We start from the raw sequence: 15,275 nt of genomic DNA, 5'->3' as shown, positions 1-15,275 counted from the left end.
TGTTCGCTGCTTTGTTGGGAATTAACAGACCACTGAAATCCCAGGAGTCCAACTGAGTTTGCTTCATAGGGGCATTATCAAGATGATACTTGTAGTGATTGTAACAAGGTCAGCTGAGTGGACCTCAAAGAATATGGGTTCCCTGATTGGGGCTGTTAACCTGGTCCAATCAGGGAGTCCTGGCTGACAGATATAACCAGGAGTGTCAGGGGTTCTGCTCACACTGACAGTTGGCTCTGATGAGGCTGTACTAGAGTTATGTGTAAATAAAGGGTGTCTTGGCGATGGGATACCGGCCTCTGTGGAATTATTTCAAAGGTAACGAGACTGGGATTAATGATGTAACCATGCAAAAACATCTACCAGCTGAATCCCAACTGGACTTCAAACAGGCGCTACAACTGGTTTTGTTCTGAAACTAATTTCAATACAGTAATTCCGAATTGAGACGCATATTTTGTGCAGGTCAGCTTGTTCTGAGTGGATGAAACTAATTTCCATACCATCTGTTGTGATCCAAGTTTGGTGAGTGTGACGGACTCTGGAACAATCCCACATGGGGCAAGCTAAACATTGCTCAGACCTCACAGGTTTTGTTGTTGTGAGTGTCTCTGGTGGGCAGTCTGTCTTTTAGTGAAGATTGTGTTGTGAAAAGAGAAGGATGCTGCCTACATCATGATAACAGAAAAGGAAACTCTTTCACTAAAGGGGTTCACAATTAAACAGGAAAAACTCTTGGATACATTGTTAGCACTTAAAGCTGATAAGGCACTGGGATCAGATGAGATACATCCAAGGATTTTTAAAGAAGTCAGGATAGAAACGGAGAGGTCACTAGAATTAGTCTATCCATCTTCCCCGGACTCAGGGGAGATACCAGATGACTAGAGAATTGCAAACATTGCAGCCTTGTTCACAGAAGGTTAGCATCATAGAATCCCTATAGTACTAATAGAGGCCCTTTGGCCCATTGAGTCTGTGCTGACCTTTGAAGAGTATCACTCACATACCCAGTCCCCATCCTATCCCTGTTTGCCATGGCTAATTCACCGAGTTGCACACCTTGGACCGTGGGAGGAAACTCACACAGACACAGGGAGAACATAAAAACTCCACACAGACAGTCACCCAAGGCTGGAATCAAGCCCAGGACCCTAGTGCGATGAGGCAGCGGTGCTATGCATTAAGCCACCATGCTGTGAGTATAATCCTAGCAACTACAGACCAGTCAGTTTAATTTTGGTGGTGGTGAAACATACAGAAAAAATTATTTAGTACGGAATTGGTAATCATGTGGAAAAATGTGGGTTGATTAAGAAGAGTCAGCACAGCTTTCTAAAGGGGAAATGTTTAACTAACTTGCTGTAAGAGGCAGCAGAAAGGGTCAATGAGGGTGATGCTGTTGATGTGGTGAACATGGATTTCCAGAAGGTGTTAGATGAGTGGCATACAACAGATTTGTAAGTACTTAAGAGCAATATAAGTATAAAGAGACAGCAGCAACGTGCACACAAAATTAGCTGAGCGATAGGAAGCTGAGTAATGGTCAATGGATTTTTTTTGTCAAGCTGGAGAAAGGTTTGCAGTGGGGGTGAACTTTCAGGGCTCAGTACTCGGAACATTTTCCTGATACATATTAATGGTCTGGATCTTGACGTGCAGGGGACAATTTCAAAGGTGACATGAAACTTGGGAAGGATTGTAAACTCTGAGGAGGATAATGTTGAACTCTGAAAGGACGTTGACAAGTTGGTATAGTGGACAAATTCAAGTCACACAGCATCACAGCCTGTCAGAATAAGTCAGTTTAAAAGTAACTATACATATCGAAAGGGTAGTAACATCTGATAATATAGCAACAGTTTTGAAAGGTTGTTGGTTCCGGTCAGTTCTATTCCATTATCCCCTCTCTTGACTCCTCCATTGTTGCTAAGATGTCTGATTTCTTGCCTGACGTCCAGTATTGGATGAGCAGAAATTTCCACCAATTACATGATGGGGGCAGAGAAGCGTTTATATTTAGGCCACATGAGCAACTGTGTTCTCTAGTTACTGACCCCATTCATCTCCTTGGCAACCCATCTGAGGGTAAACAAGTCTGTCATCAAATTTGACCCCAAGTTGTGGTCGTCAACCATGTACAGATTCACACCATTACTAAGATTGGCTATTTCCACTTTCATAACATCACTTAACTCAACAACTTCCGCAACTCACCTTTCGCCGTACCCCATGGTAATATTTAGCCCAGAAGTCACAGACATTCCAATATAGGAGTAAAAATCTAAAATGATTTAAAAGCAACTTATTAAAAAGCAACAATTTAGACAAAAAACGAAAGAACTGTGGATGCTGTAAATCAGGAACAAAAACAAAGTTGCTGGAAAAGCTCAGCAGGTCTTGCAGCATCTGTGAAGGAGAAAACAGAGTTAACATTTCGGGTCCGGTGACCCTTCCTCAGAATGGATCCAAAATGTTAACTCTGTTTTCTCCTTCACAGATGCTGCCAGACCTGCTGAACAATTTAGATAAAGTGCATAAACAAAATAGGCTTACTGCCCCACAATTTACCTGTGATCTCAAGAAACTGATGGAACATTGTTCGTCGACAATGCCATCAAAAAGCATGTACACAGCAATCACTTACTCACTGAGGGCACGGTTTGGGATCCATCAGTGCTATTTAGGTCATGACCTTATTACAATTCCTCTATAAACGTGGACAAAAGAATTGAACTGAAGAGGTGAGGTGATGGTGATCGCCTGTGGCACCAATCTGACATTTGATTGAATCCAGTAGAAAGAACCTTGGAGAAATTGTAGTCTATGACTTTCTTGGGAAAAACGCACCAGTGGCTGGAGTCCTTCCTGGCACATAGGAAGATGGCCAAGATTGTTAAAGAACAATCATCTCAGCTGCAGGACATCTCTGCAGGAGTTCATCATGCTAGTGTCCTCAGCCTAACCATCTTCAGCTGCTTCATCAATAGCCTTTCTCCCATTATACGGTCAGAAATGGGCAGATTCGCTAATGATTGTACAATTTCAGCACCTTTCATGACTCCCCAGATACAGAAGCAGTTTGTGTCCATATGCAACAAGACAACATTCAGGCTCTGGCTGAATTGAGCACAAACTGAACTGAACTAACTGTATCGATTGTGTCTTCAAGAGCAGGTCAGAGGTGAGGAATTTAGCAACCAACAACTCATGTCCTGTCTCCTCAAGTGAGTGCTTAGACTTACATGCAGGACAAAAGCGATTTGCTGCATACTGTTGGTGCCTCCAAGTTGAACTTGGGTGACATGGTGGTTCAGTGGTTAGCACAGCTGCCTCATAGTACCAGGGACCTGAGTTCAATTCCACTCTCAGTGTGGAGTTTGCACACTCTCCCTGTGTCTGCGTGAGGTTTCCTCCAGGTGCTCTGGTTTCCTCCCATAGTTCAAAGATATGCAGGTTACATGGATTGGCCATGATATAGTGTCCAGGGATGTGCAGGGTAGGTGGTTTAGCCATGGGAAATGCAGAGTTACAGGGATAGGGTATGGGGGTGGGTCTGGGTGGGATGCTGTTCAGAGGGTCATTGTGGGCTTGATGGGCTGAATGGCGTGTTCCACACCATAGGGATTCTATGATCTTGATTAATTTTGAAGTTGCAGCAACGACAGGACAAAGACCATTGCTGGCTGAAGGGGAAACTACTTTTTGTCCAACTTCCAAGGGTTCTGTGTGAGCCGCACAACATACAAGTCCTCCTTGATCATGGCAGCGTAATGACGGTCTGTACTGGTAAGGGTCTGGTGGTGGGCGGGGGGAGAATGCCAAAGGCTGCGGGCACTCCCTTCTCAATGCCATTGGGTGGTCACTCAGTCCGTGTGAACATTCACCAAGTTGCTGCACACTCTGAGCCTGAATGTAGGTGGATGATGCACACACGTCCCTCTTTATCTGTGACACACTCTTTTATGGAGTGAGCCCAGCCTGGCTCTCTACCAATGGCTGCTCTGAGGAGTAAGAAATGCTTTCACTCCTTCTGTTCCCCATTGAGGTCCTCTCCCCCCCACCCCCGAGAGTGATGGGCTCTGCTTCTACTGAAATGTCGCTCGCTGCGGCTGTCTACATAAGAAGGTGAAGACAACAGCAGGAGGAGCAGGAGCCTGTAGCAAGCTCAGGAGCAGGCTGGTGTGGAGGATAGGAGCACCCAGCTCAGGGACAGGGGCCCTTAGGACCCATGTGGGTTTCTCAACTCTGACTCTTTTTCCTGGGCATGAGTAGGGCACAACGCCACCACAGGTTTCCTATTTCCTGCGTTGGAAATGTGTCAGATGTTGGAGTGGGCCCTGAGGGCTGCAAGAATGGGAAACCATACTCTCCAGGTGAATGTGAAGTTCACTGCCATGCTAAATCTTCATACTCCTTCCAGTGTGATGGTACTGTGCTGTTTCTCTTGCAGAAAGGTGTTGCTACAGTGGTGCAGGAATGTCTGCTTCAGATGCACTGGGTAAACAGGTTTGAGCTCCCTGAGTGTTTTTCTTTTAAAATTAGACAAAAGGAGTATGAGTGGGTGGAGTTAGGCTCCAGGAGTCGAAGGATGACCTGTGAGGGATCTCGCAGACATAGAGTCATACAGCACGGAAACAGACCCTTTGGTCCAACCAGTCTATGCCAACCATCATTTCAAACTGAACTAGTCCCACCTGCCTGCACTTGGGTCATATCCCTCCAAACCTTTCTAATTCATGTAGCTGGGGCAAACTCTGTGGTGGTTGGAGTCATACCTAACACATAGGAAGATGGTCATGGTTATTGGAGGTCAGTCATCTCAGCTCCAGGACATCTCTCCAGAAGTTAGAATCCCTCATAGAATCCCTATAGTGTGGAAACAAGCCCTTCAGCCCAGCAAGTCCACACCAACCCTCAGAGCATCCCACCCAGACCCATCCCCCTATAACCCACCTAATCTACACATCCCTGAACACCACCGTCAATTTAGCATAGCCAATCCACCTAACCTGCACATCTTTGGACTGTGGCAGGAAACCAGAGCACCCAGAGGAAACCCACGCAGACACGGAGAAAATGTGCAAACTCCACACAGGCAGTTCATCATCACCTTCTCAAGGGCAACTAGGGATGGGCAATATAAAAAAAAACTTAACTCAGTGCATTTTAAACGTTGCTACTGTACCCGAATCCACCACTTCCTCAGAAAGTTCATTTCACACATGAACCACTCTCTGTGTAAAAACAGTTGACCCTCATGTCTTTTTTAAATCTCTCACCTTAAAATTATGCCCCCTAACCTTGGAATCCCTCACCCTTGGGCAAAAACACACCTTCCATTAACTTTATCTATACCCCTCATGATTTTATAAACCTCTATAAGGTCACCTCTTAACCAAGGAAGAGGGTGAAAACATTGGGGAGGAGGAAGCTGTTGCTGTTCGTGACAGATGAAAGACTAATTGACATCTGCTTCCAGTAGGTGATAGCTGGGAGTAGCAGACAGTAGTGGACTGTAATTAATCTTTAATAATGATTGCAAAATCTGGCTTGCAATATTAGGGCAAATCTCAACCTTTATTAGTTTCATGTGAGTATGTTTTTGCTGTCTATAAACAAAAAGCTGATATCTGGAGTTGTCCTATTACTTATGTGTATGCCCGACAATGACACAATGTGGGTCTGCAGTGGGCATTAGGGACAAGAGTAGTCGTGATTTAGTGAATGTCCAGATGTGATGTAGTGACAGACAGTTGCAGTGTGGGATGTGGTGATTAAACAGTGACTCGGGTGGGAGAATGTGGATCTGTGAGCAAGGGAGTGTCAGCCATGTGCCAAGGGCTTCAGAGCTACAGGGTCACGACACTGCCAGTGAGGGGCAGCACTCATCCTGGTACATAGTGGCCTTTCCAAAATGATGTGTGCACTAGGTGTGCCAGTCTTTTGTCAGATTACTACCAAGAGGCACTATGGAAGGTGGGGCCAGAATCAGATGCGAGAAATGCCACAGAGACTTGGTCGATAATAAATGCAGTGAGTTTGACAAGATCAGTCAAAAGCTCGGCCTCGTGGTAAAAACAACCAAACCAAAAACTGATGCAACTCAGACTTAGACAAAAATATTAAGAATAAGCCCATTCTTTCTGCATGCTTTCTAGGAGTCAACTGAGTGCTTTGTCTGTCTTGTGAACTTATAGAAAGATAACTACAAATTCTAAAAAAGTGAAGATTATTCACAGTGTAGCTGGACAGAGTTCCAGTTTTAAAAATATGCTCAAAATACATTGGCCCAGATCTTCCAGCTCGTCAAAGACTGGATTTACTCTGGAAGACATGCATTGGGACCATGCCCTGATACATTGAACCACATGGTAAATGCCCAGGAAGCTGAAACTTCCTTTAGGTCATTACTTGGCATCTGGAACCCTCTGAAAAAGACCTCAACATTGAGAGACATTGATCTGATTCACTTACCTGTACAGTTACCCAGTTAAGATTAGAGAGATTAAACCCTGCTCGAACTTTTGGTTATCCATAAAACTGACCGCCCTTAACTCACCACTGGACAATCCCCAATTACTCACGCTCAGTCACTGCACCCCCCTCCCACTCCACAGAACAGACACTGAACTAACATTAAACTCCACCTCCCACCCACACACACCCTTGCACACAGAAATCCAACTACCCCCATTGTCAACTACCCCGACACCTTAGCCCCAGGCAGCCAAATAACCCATTGAACACCTAATCCAGCTGGTGCTCTTACCCACACTCTTGTCCCTTGCACCCTTCACCCACTTACCACCCTTTCACCCCAACTGCCTGGTGACCTACTGTCCCTACCTGGATGGCACCAATACTCCTCAATCATCTGGCACCCTACTCTACTCATGCCAACTGACTCAGCCACCCACCTGCCACCCTACTCTGTCACTCACTCAGGGTCTCTCAATAGCTGTCAAGGTGGATTTGAACCTCTGAACATGGAATTCCCTCCCTAACAACATTGTGGGTCCACATACAGCAGATGGACTTCAGAAGTTCAAGTTGGCAGTTCACTACCACCTTCTCAATGGCAACGAGGGATGGGCAATAAATGTTGGCCACCAGGGACATCCACATCCCATGAATGAATAAAAGAAAATCCTCACTGAGTGTTTCTTTCCTTCAAATTCCCATCCTGTTATGGTGCTATGTTTGTACTCTGTTACTAATGATTTTAATGATAACTATTGTAATGATCTTCACATGACCTGCTGTGACGATTAGAGCTCAATCTGTGCCACTCCTCCACATGTCTGACTCAGTCAGATGGCAAGGAAGCGATGTTTGCCTTGAAGCAATTTAACTGGTGTTCAAGCTAAATTGTCAGTATCAAAAAGATCCATTGCAATTACAATTGGTCTTTCATATGATTCACCAGCAAGAAACAGAAGCCCCTGACTAGAAGGTAGGATTGTCAATTTAGCCTCAATGTGTCAAAAGGGTGACTGGGCCAGTATTAGGGGATGAGGATCTGACTTATAACAAGCTGTTCACTGTATCTCTGAGGGCCCAGCTAAGACTAGAAGAATCCAAGCTCTCTGTCTCAGTCTGGTGTCAGGTCCTGAGAGGCAGGCAGGGGTTTTGTCAGGGGAATTTGGATGAGGATGGGGTTCCTCTGGGAGGGGCATTATTCGTAACCCCACAGCCATCAAGACACGCAGAAACAGAACGGGACAGAAGAGGCTCCCACTCAGAGTACGTGCAGCTTCTCAGTGACTACAGGAAGCCCATATCGCAGATACAGGCAGTTGTCCTGATTCTTTAACCCTGTGAAGGTCCCAGGTGCTGCACCTCCTCAGGCCAGCACCCAGACTCAGTGCTGCACAGAGTTAAAGGCTCACCATGAATCCTGGCTGGGACCCAACCACAGATACAACCGTAGCCATCAAATACCACGAGTGTGTAGTGAACAGAGCACTGGCTTTCTGAAGATGCACTCCCATTGCCTTGGCCAGACGAGTAGTGCCCACTAATATGATCCCACCAGAGGGTTTCACATTGTGGGGGTCTGCTACATGCTGCACAACACAGATACAGATATCTGGAGCTGGATGAAGAGGAAGATCAACAGGCACAACTTCCTCAGAGGATGAAGAGGATCAGGGTGACTGACTGTCCAGTTTAATAGGAATCATTCCACAATTTTACTAATATCTTACCAGTGGCCCCACTCACACCAATAACTCCACACTTGCCAATACCCTGCTTTATCATCTATATTCCTCTCTTACCAATATCCATTTATTTCATCAAAACCCCCTCTCAACAATATGTCACACACAAAACCTCTGACTATCACCAATGGGTCCACTTGCACCAATCTTCCCATTCGCACCAAACCCTCCATTCTCACTAATGCCCCTCACTCTCACAAATACCCTACACATTCAGCAATAACACCTGCCCTCAAGAACACTCCGTCTCCAATAATCCCAAAATCACAAGAACCCACACTCTCACCTACATCTCCCACTCTCACCAAAGTCTCTGGCTCTCACCAACAACCCTGCTCTCACAAACATTTCGTACTGTCACCAAGACCCACCTCTAAACAATATCCTCTTTACTACTCTCACCTGTACTCCTGCTCTCTAGCTAAACCATCCCTCACCACTGCTCCCCTAATCTCCCCAGGCCTCTGCCCCATGATTCATGGTCAATGTGTCTCTTATTTTATTTCTGCACCCTGAGGAAGAATCAAGGGGGTGTGTAGGCATTTCAGGAAGAACACTGCGGCTGTTCCTGGCCTCACAGTGATTGATACAGTTAAGGCAGTCCTGTGGGCCATGCTAATTCTACATTGTTTCACTTGAGCAGCTCTCAGTCAGAATGACAGTTGTCCTCCACCATCCAAGACTGACTATGTCTAACCTTCCATCAGAGAGAGAAGGGATCCAGTTATCCAATAAGATACATTGAGATCTGTCCAGTGCAAAGCGTACTGAATTCAAATGGCATTTCCACTGGGAATAGTCTCCCCTAACACAGACCATGACCATTTGCAAAAAAGTCTAAAATAAGAAATGGAACCGGACAGACCACTTTGCATCGAACTAGACGTTAAAATGACAATGACGCAAACAGATCCTGTCAACCCTGAAAAGTCATCTTTAGTGGAAGCTCATGCAAAAATAGAAGAGCTGGTAAATGCATAAAATGGCATCTAGGTGCCTCAGCAACATCACTACTGATCGAGCTGGTCGGATCCTATAGGATATAGCTGCTAGACTGGGTTTGAGAGAACCGACAAGAGGGAAAAACATACTTGACTTAATTCCTTACCAATAGGCTGCCTGCAGATGCATCTGTCCATGACAGTATTGGTAAGCGTAGCCCTTTTGGAGACAGGCTAAGCGATCCACAGCCAGCAGATCAAATCTGAGATCTGCAGTCCTGCCACATCCAGTGGTGGATGGTGGGGGACAATTAAACAAATCACTGGAGGAGGAGGCTGCACAAAGGTAAAATTACCACAGTCCTACTGGGCCATAGCACTACCCTCTCATTAAAGAGAGGCAATTGGTGGTGGTTTAACCTGAGGGTCACCACACCTCAGGCAAGGGGAGAGGTTGAGAGAGAGAATCCTTCGTAGTAACCTCAGCCAGCTCCACAAATGATGGAAGAGCCCAGCACATCAACGCAAAAGATAAGGCTGAAGCATTTGCAACAATCTTCAGTAGAAGTGCCATGTGGAAGATTGATTTTGGCCTCCTCCAGTGGTACCCAGCATTACAGATACCAGTCTTCACAAATTTGATTCATGCCATGTAATACCAAGAAACAGTTGGAGGCATTGGATTCTGCAAATGTTATGGCCCTATCAACATTCCAGCAATAATAGTGAAGACTTGTGCTCCAGAACTTACCATTCCCTACTTGTTCCAGTACAGTTACAACTCTGGCACCTGACAGACAATGTGGAAAATTGCCCAATATGTCCAGTACACAGAAAGCAGGACAAATCCAACCCGGCTGATTACCATCCCATCATACTCTCAATCATCAGTAAAGTGATGGAAGGTATCACTAGGTCAGCAATAACCTGCTCAGTGATGCCCAGTTTGGGTTCCGCCAGGGCCACTCAGCTCCTGACCTCATTACAGCCTTGGTTCAAACATGGACAAAACAGCTGAATTCCAGAGGGGAGGTGAGAGTGACAGCCCTTGATATCAAGGCTGCATTTGACTGAGTGTGGCATCAAGGAGCCCTAGCAGAACTGGAATCAGTGGATATCGGGGATAAACTCTCCCTTGTTTTGAGACATACCGGGTACACAGGAAGATGGTCATGGTTGTGGGAGGTCAGTCATCTCAGCTCCAATCCATCTCTGCAGGAGTTCCTAGGGTAGTCTTCTGGGCCCAACCATCTTCAGCTGTTTTACCAAAGACCCTCACTCCATCATAATTTTAGAACTTCACCAATGATTGTACACTATTCAGACCCCTTCCCGACTCCTCAGATACTGAAGCAGTCCATGTGCAAATGCAACAAGAATTGGAAAATGACACAGTAAGAACTGCGGATGCTGGAGTCAAAAATAATACAGAGTGGGCTGGAGGAACACAGCAGGCCAGGCAGCATCAGAGGAACAGGAAAGCTGATGTTTCAGATTGGGACCCTTCTTCAGAAATGGGAGAGGGGGAAGGGAGCTGGGAAATAAATAGAGAGAGGAGGAGTGGGGGTGGGGAAGGTAGGTGGGATGGTGATAGGTGAGTGCAGGTAGGGATTGGTCAGTGAGGTGGGAGAAGCGGATAGGTGGGAGAGAAGATGAACAGGTTATATCAGGTCAAGGAGGTGGAGATTAGAGGGAGGATTGGACATGGGGTGAGACTGGGGGTGGGGAGATTTTAAAACTGGTAAAGTCCACATTTAGGCCATTGGGCTGTCAGCAGGAATATGAGGTACTGCTCCTCCAGTTTGTGGGTGGTGTCATTGTGACACTGGGGGAGGCCCAGGATGGACAGGGAGTGGGAGGGGGAGTTAAAATGGTTGGCGACCGGAAGGTGTTGTTATTTGCCACGTACAGAGCGAGGATGCTCCATAAAATGGTCTCCAAATTGGACAATACCCAGGCTTGGGCTGAAAAGTGGTAACTAGCATTTGCGTCGCACAAATACCAGACTATGACAACCTCTAACAAGAGACAATTTAAAAACCTGGAGGACACTGATTAAAACTAAGAGATCTCCCATTTAAGGCAGGGGATGAGCAGGAATTTCACGTCTCGGACAGTTCTTTGTACGTGGAATTCTCTTCCCCTGGGAGCTGTAGACTCTGGATCATTGAATATGTTCAAGGTTGGGGAAGACAGGTCTTTGATCTACAGGGGCTTCAGGGGTAATGGAGGGGCAGGCAACAAAGGGGAACTAAATTCACAATCATCATCTTACTGAGTGTTGAAGAAGGATCAATGGGCTGAATATCCCACTCTTGCTGTTATTCCTTGTGAACATATATACACTTTAAATAAAATTCCAGATATTTCCCTTTGTCAAGACCAAACCTCACATTAAGTTTAGCTAAAAGACGAAAATATCACCTTCTATACAAGCTACACGTGTAATTTTACATCAGATAGTTTTACTTCAATGTGGCATTGTTATAAAAATCTCCACAGCACAACCTCAGAACATATCATAAAATCCCAGACCCTACAAATCACACACAGAAAACAGTAAACACAGGGATATGTCCACGAGAAGATTAGAGATATTTAAAAACCTTTTATGTGATGACAGTGACAGCCTCAGTTATTGTCTAGCAGGTTCACTTACAGGATTTTCAATCCTGAGACTTAACAGGACTAATAAAATGAGAGCAATGTTGTCACATTTCATGGACCATGGAGCAGACAAAGTGAAACAGCAGTAACACACAGCAGAGCATTGTAAGACTGATGTGTTTCAAGTCTTGGTAAAGAGAGAACTGGTTGTCCTGGCTCAATAGGTGGATCTCTCACCTCTTAGTCAGAGGTGTGTGCTTTCATGTCTTACATCTGAGACTCAAATACCAAATCCAGGCTGACCCTTCCTTCATGTGGTACATAGGAAGATAAAGCAGGAGGAGGAGAATGCTGTTCAACCTTTCAAGCCCGCTCCACCATACTCGCTCAATGCTGATCACCTCCTTCAATTCCTGTGTTACTCCAGAGAGTATAGGCCAGTCTGCCCTGTCTCTCCTCAGAGCTCAATCCCCCTGTCTCTGGAATCAGATTGGTGAAGCTCTGCTACATTTGCTCAATGCAAGTCTATCCTTCCTTATGCAAGAGTTTCAGAACAGTTCACAATCCTCAATGTCTTATGCAATTGAAGCAGTTTTATTTTTTCAGTTCTGTCCTCAGATCTACGTGTGATAAAGACTAATGTACCATTTACTGACCTTTAGTGTCTTATGAACAAGGATGCCTCGGTCCCTTTGAATATCAACACTTTCCAAAATCTCATCATTTAAGAAATGCCTTCCATCTATCCACCAAAAATGGATAAGCTCATATGTATCCAGTGTTTACTGCATCTGGCATATCATTGCCCAGTCAATCAAAATCTCACTAAATCCCTTTGAAGCCTCTACACGATGTCCTCACAGCTCACATTCCACCAAGTTCTATGTCATTTGCGAATTGGGAACAATTACAAATTATTCATGTAGTGATTGTAATGACGTCAGCCAGCTGGACCTCATAGAATATGAGTTCCATGATTGAGGTTATTAATGTGGTCCAATCAGGGAGCCCTGGCTACATAAAATGTTTGAGTGTCAGAGATACTGACACTCTGGTGCCTAACTCTGTCTGAGGCTGTGCTACAGTTCATGCGTAAGCAAAGGGTGACTTGGTGATGGGGTACCAGCCTCTGCAGAGTTATTTCAATTCTCACAATCTAAATCATTGTTATAACTTTGTGGACAGCCAGGGCCCAAGCTCTGATCCTTGCAGTGTATCACTCTGGTTACAATCTGGCAATCTGAGAATGACCCAGTTATTGGACGATCTGTTTCCTAGTTCTTAACCTTTGCCTCAATCCATCCACATAAATTACAACGATTCCTGCGTGCTTTAATTTTGTTCATTAACTTGCCGTGTACAACTCTATCCAAAGCCTTCTGAAAATCCAATTACGGCCACTGCTCTCCCTAATCAACTCTGCTGGTAATATTGTAAAGAAAAATTATGTCAGCTTTGCCAAACATGATTTGCCCTTCATAAATCCATAGTGACTCTGTACAGTCAGACAATTATTTTCTAAATATCCTGTGCCACATCCAATGAAAGAGATTCTCAATATTTTCCCTACATCTCACATTAGACAAAACAGGTCTGTCACTCACTGCTTTCTGGCTCCCTCCCTCTTAAACACCTGGGTTATATTCACATCCGCCAATCTGCAGACACTGTTGTAGAATTAAAAGATTTTTCAAAGATGATCACCATTGAATCCATTATCTCTGTAGACAACCATAGAATCACTACAGTGTGGAAGCAGGCCATTTGGCCCATCGTGATCACATCAACCCTCTGAAGAGCATCCCATTAAGACCCACACCCTTCTACCTTACCCCTGTAACACCTCATTTACCATGGCTAATCCACACAACTTACATGTCCCTGGACATTACGGACAATTTAGAGTGGCCAATCCACCTAAGCTGCACACGTTTGGGCTGTGGGAGGAAACCTGAGCACCCAGTGGAAACCCACACAGACACAGGGAGAATGTGCAAATTCCACACAGACAGTCGCCGGAAGCTGGAATCAAACCCAGGTCCCTGGTGCTGTGAGGCAGCGGTGCTAACCATTGAGCCACTATGCTGCCCTAACCCTTGCAACAGTTTAGAGTGAACTGTTTCAAGTCCTAGGGATAGTTAACTCTCAGTCCTGTTAGTTTCTTCAATGCATTTTTTTTTACTGGTTCTTGTTTCTTTCAATTCCACACTCTCACTAGCCCATTTATTTTAAGGAGACTCCCTGCATCTTCTTCCATGTAGACAGACACAACTTATTCTAATCAAACAAGGAACTGCAGATGCTAGAAGTGTGAAACAGAAATGTGGGAGAAACTCAGCAGGTCTGGCAACATCTGTGAGGAGGAAACCAAGTTAACGTTTCAAGTCCAATAACACTTCTTCTGAACAGGAAGCAGCTCGGAAAAGGTAAAACTTGTCCGAGACAGTGTGCTGATTGGAACAAGGCCAGCCAGGTGGATCTCATTGAATATGAGTTCTCTGATTGGGGCTGTTAACCTGGTCCAATCACGGTGTCCTGGCTGAATGACATAAACAGGAATGTCAGAGGTTCTGCTCACTCTAGGAGCTGACTCTGAGCGAGCTGGGTCAGTGTCATGTACTGTGTACATGTAAGTAAAGGGTGACTTGGTGATGGGATGCTGGCCTTTGTGGAATTATTTCAGACATGAGCAGAACTTCATCTTTATCTGTTACTTACCCCCACAGCCCAGGTCTTGTAACAAAATGTGTTGCTTTCAGTACAATCAATCAATTGTCAGTTACTCATAGCCCCCGAATATCACCTATCTCACTTCTCATCTTCCCTGGCTGACTATCAATAATCACTTTGTCTGCGTCTATTTCTCACCCTCTCTGGGTTCTGTCTTCATCTATATACTCACTCTGTATACACCCGTCACCTCTCCACCCCATCCCCTCCACCAGACTCTCCCATCATAAGCATTAATGCCACATTTTCCAAGTTACTTCTAGCTCTGAAGCAGGGTCACTGGACTTGAAACATGAACTCTGTTTTCTCTTCACTGAAAATAATTGCCAAATTTTTCCAGCAATTTCTATTTTAGTTCGGCACAAAATAGTTGTTTGCCTTCTCTGCTGTTTCTCTAAATGCAATTGTAAATTGTCTTTTCTCTGAGTGTCTTTGTTATTCTTTTCCTTTGAATATACCAGTAGAAACTTTTACACTCTCCTTTTGTTTCTTGCTGGCTTAAATTTACCCTCATTAATCTCTTTCTTTATCCACTTCTTCATCCTCTGTCACTGATTTCTGAAATTCTCCCAGGTCCCAGGTTCACAAACTTATTTTGGAAACATTATAAGTCTCTAACTTTGATCTTATACTATATTCAACATCTTTTGTTAGCCTTGGTTCTCTTGCTTTCCTTGTCGGATATCTTGACTTTAAAAGAATGTTTTATTTTGCATTGTGCTCAGCGAGTTCCACATTGTTAGAAATGTTTTTTTTTTGGATGAGATGTAAA

The sequence above is a fragment of the Rhincodon typus genome, chromosome 27, assembly GCF_021869965.1.
Source record: "Rhincodon typus isolate 14 chromosome 27, sRhiTyp1.1, whole genome shotgun sequence".
NCBI lineage: Eukaryota > Metazoa > Chordata > Chondrichthyes > Orectolobiformes > Rhincodontidae > Rhincodon > Rhincodon typus.
Note: the sequence above shows the minus strand (reverse complement) of the source record.